Consider the following 4,951-nt stretch of genomic DNA (forward strand, 5'->3'; position numbering starts at 1 on the left):
TGAAGGAGATCACGAAACGCTTGGGTGCTGTCGGTGCTACTCGCCTTCCAGGATGGGGACCGCATGATCCTCACTGTGCCTGGTTGGAGACACTACAAGATATGGCTGCCAATCGAGGTTAGTGGCGTTCTCGTCGTCAGTTTCCATCCAGATTGCCTGAGTGAATGTCTGGGGGTGTAGGTACCTCTGAATGATTGGGGTAAGCTAGCACTAGGTCTCTCCCCCGTCCACCTTTACTCTTTTCTTCACAATAAGTCTTTGAAAAAACTCATGGCTGTACGGCAGTGAAGCATCAATGTTGAGATGTGATGTCATGCTGTCGATGATGATGACTCACGGTTATATCAAGCGCCGTATGGGTAACGTCACATACGAAGTGCAGTCTGCCACATGGGTTCTTCACGGAGTCGGCTTCATTCTGGAGATGCTGGACCGGCTACATCAGATAATTCGATTCCTCTGGATAAATTGTTGGATAGTTTTGAGTTACTGTTCACACATGCACAAAAGGACGAACCTCCAGTCGAATCCATACCAAGACGGTGGTCCAGCCACAACCCAAAACCACTTGTACCAATACAGGTAGATCGGATGAAAGCCTACACACATTTTGAAAGGGAAGGCGTAAGAACGGTCATCCTAACGAGCTATTCAATCTTTTATAGTACTTCACTCAGATTTCAATTTCTCTCTGTTATAACCAACTGAGCTGCAACACCATTCCATTGGTTCATCCGCAATATATCCTATCGTCCTCCGGTTTCCCTTGTTTTCTGCCTTGAGATTTCCCACTTGCGTACTTAGACTATCAAACGTGACAGAGTGAGTCCCATCAAACTCCTAAATCACCCAGCTAACACGGTCACAACATACAGTTGGGGTACCCCACCGGCCACCGAATGGAATTTCAACTTTATCACGTAACCCCAAGAAGTCATGTCCGAAAAAGACGTCTGAACGGCCCACCAGTTGACGTGGCCTGCACGTTCTTATATAGCATCCTTGTAATGGATGGACACAAGACAATAACCTTTGGTGGAACAGGTGTCGTCAACGCCATTGTTACCACGGAATCATACGGAAATAATTTCCAGGTATGTGCGTGTAGGACTGAAGAGGCTAAACTTCTGGAGCTGCCGGCAACAGCAAGAGATCAGACATGAACGCCGCTGACAAAATATCTGCTGTAGTCTTATACAGGCATTTGGAGCAATACTACAGAGTGATGAAAGTGAGGAATATTGAACGAACCCACGTAATACTCCGAGGATCTAAAGCTGCATTAAAGTGCCCTACTTTCCCAAAACATTTGCAGACCGATTCTTCAGCAGAAAACCTATTATGACGGTGCTTGGGGTTACCATAAAAGTAACACCCTTCGGTAGCGGCAGGAACCGTTGTTTCGATAAATACAGAGGACAAAAGCGTAAGCATAGAATAAGTACGTAAGAACGTGTAGCTAGGCGCAAACTGGAGGGATCGTGCGGGGTTTGATTTATGCCAGGTTAGCAGTTTCTTCCGAACGGTGCTTGACTGCAGTCCGGTTATCAATACATCTCCGACTACCTCACTTGTATGTTTCACAGCTGATACTGATTTGAATTCGTAATCTTTAGCGACTGATTTCGGCTTTTGAATGAACTGGTTAACAGCTTGCCTGGGTTCCCGTCTGTAGGTAGCTAAGAAATGGCGTGCATACACGATACTTTTCGGGCTATGACGGAATCGTAGCCATATGGTCAATGTGACGTACAACAGCCTCCAGTTTATTCCGACCAAAAATCGTAGGTCGGAGAATATCATCCATTTGTTTAACCGACGAATAAATTACTGCAAGCGTTAAGTGTTCCAATTTGATATTGGAAAACAGAATAAAAGGATGTAATGTATTTTTCCATCATCTAATAACGGTAGTATATGAGCAAAAATGTAGCGATAATTACTAACTTTATATGGAAATCATGCTTCATATAGTTCATGACAGTCCCTTCTCATCTTTCCCCAATCTCAACATGGCTTACCAACCCGACCCATTCATCAGATATCACCTATTCTACTGTAACACTCCGGAGTGCATCCTGTGTTTTTCATCACCGCCTTACACGGCAAATCACTCTGCTAATCCGTCAGACGAACTGGCGCTGAAAATACGCATAGCAATGGCGCTAGCCTCTGTAACAAACTGAACTGGACGACCAAGCAGTAGTGAGCTCCCATCCAATCCTGCTTACTGAAACCTGGCTCACTTTGGATATAGACATATACAGATAGACATACACAGATATATCTTGGATTGTAGAAGAGGAGAAGAATAGTGTGTTCCTCCAAGAAAATATACCCCAATATCCGGAATAGAATACCAACCAAAAATATGACGTTGCCTTTGTGCAGCATAAACATCTGAACAGTATCATAAACGATAGATTGAGTTGAGTCCCCAGATGGAATTTACTGACCGGAAGTTCCATGGCTCGTACCTGACCGCTGTCTCTCGACTTCCCCTGTCTAGACTTGGACAACCTGGCAGTATCCCAGCCCTCGTACTTCCTTTGAGTGACACGGCAGTTGGGCACCGAAAGGGTGCTACAGCTGAACGATTTTTTTGGACATGGACACTCCCGAAATCAACCCCAATGGTTGCAACAGGTTCCGATTCGACTCTTTATCGGAACGGACCACCAGTTGATGTAAAGTACTGGCTGAGTCTGTTAAAAACATCGGATGAGCATCAGATATGCGAGGTGATTATTGGAAGATGAAATTCGCGATGGGCGAGGTAATCGCGCTCTACAAGCTGCGCCAGTTAGGGTGTTTTTCGCGTACTAGAAGATCGTCTACCCCACTTCTAGTGAATGGAAGTGGCCTGAAGGTGGACAGTTTATAATCTGGTAACAAGATGTGAAAGCATTGACCAGTAGGCTCAGTCGGGTTGACAGATGCGGCCTCCCGGTCGGTGTCCACAAAACCCAACAGTGTTTAATGACGCGAGTAGACATGGCTCATTCACGCAGTTATTGGCCTTCCTGCCTCAAAGCTGTTGCCTTCAGTGCCCCCCTATGCAGCTTTTCGTTCTGAATGACTATGCCACCGCCTCTGATACTTGGGAGCGAGATGGCCCAAGTGGTTAGAGCGTGAATTCCCTGACCGGAAGGTCCGTTATTCGACCCTACTTCCCCTGTCTGGACTTGGGCAATCTGGCAGTGTTCCAGCCCTCGTGCATCCTTCGGTTGGCATGGCAGCTAGGCACAGGACGGATGTTACAGTTGAACGATTCTCTGATGCTTGGCTGTTGCATGACCTCCCACTTTCCCGTTACCGAAACTGTCACATCTATAACGAACGGGCCCCTGCAACGTGGCTTATTGTTGATGAACTGAACTTTTAGTATTGATGACGTTCGCCAAATTTGGAGGATGTACTGACAGAGTGGTGAAAGCTGGGACCAGATAGGCCGGAAGAGTAATTCCTGGGAATTGCGTGCTCTGGTTGGCAAGTGGCACTTGGTGTTTCATTTATAATCATACGTAGCTGAAACTCATTTGAAACGATGTCTAGGCTAGCTGGCATAATCCGCCTCCGAGTATAGTATGCGCACAACGATAGCGGCTGTGGTATTTTCGCCGTTCTAATGCACTAGGTCTGAGCGCGGGAAAAAAATGACACGCCTCAGACCGTGATGACGATTGGACGTTCGCGGTCCCCAGGTCTAAATCTCCAGAGTGTATCAAGGAACTCGGATGACAAACGCCGGCATAGTCACCGCGGCGGAAGGCGAATCCTGAGTGCGGGAAGGTTTGTAAATTCTCAGTTAACATATCAGTTACGGGCAAATCGTATTGTGGTGGCGTTTATCCAGTTGGGTATGGACTGAGGCTTCATGAGTCATATGGCCTTCATTGGTGTATATCTGGTTTAAGAATGAGGGAAGCTCGTTGGAATCTTGGAGCGCTTATGACATTCAATGGAGATGAGAGAGTTCAAGAAGGCGGAATTAAAATCCCAATGAGTAAGTCGTCATTGAATGTTAGTTGATCAGGGCTCCCACCCGCACTGTTCAAAGACGGGGGTGAAGTCCTCGGTCAGCGCTTGTCCAATCTGCTTGCATTTGGGAAAAGGAGTCTGTCCCAGACAACTGGGGAGAATCGGTGATATTGTCCGTTTTCAAAAAAGGGGCACATAGTGAGTGTGGTAACCACAGAGGGATCAGCTTGTCCTCAGTCGTAACGAGACTGTTGGCGTCAACTGTGCTTCGTCGCCTTACGGTGGCTCGTGAGATTCTAACTCGAGAGCAACAAGCGGGATTCCGGCCTGGTAGAGGTTGCGTTGACCAAATCTTCACACTTTCTCAGGTCCCAGAACAACGCCATATGTATAAGCGACCCACAATTCTAGTGTCCCTGGATTCCTGAGACTCATTCGACTCGGTTGATCGGTCTGTTCTTCTTGGGACGCTTGCCCATTAAGGAATGCCCCGGAAGTTTGTAAACATGATACGTTCTTTGTATTCTCAGACTTCCGGACGTGTGAGAGTGTACGGAGAGCTCTCCGAAAGCTTCCGTACACAAAGCGGTGTCTGTCAGCGATGCCAATTCCATTCTTTTTTTTAACTTCGTGGTCGATGAACTAATAAGACTGACGCTTGAGGGTCTCCGAAACCCTGGTGTTCAAATAGCCTGTGAAGAAAACCTTGTCTATCTGGAATGTACAGACGGCATCGTTCTCATGTTCCGAGAAGAGGAGAAGGCGTAGGTGTTTTGGGACGAACTGACCAAAGTCATCCCGTCCTTTGGTATGCGCCCACAGTGTAAGGTCATGCTCGTGGACTTGCAGTCACTGAGCACGCCAGTTACAATCCATGGAGAGGTACTGGAAGTTGTGGAGCGTTTTACGTACCTTGGAAGTTGTATTAGTTCTGATTGCAGTGTGACAGATGAGGTGAATGCACGAATCT

The sequence above is a fragment of the Opisthorchis viverrini genome (assembly GCF_000715545.1).
Source record: "Opisthorchis viverrini unplaced genomic scaffold opera_v5_657, whole genome shotgun sequence".
Lineage (NCBI taxonomy): Eukaryota > Metazoa > Platyhelminthes > Trematoda > Opisthorchiida > Opisthorchiidae > Opisthorchis > Opisthorchis viverrini.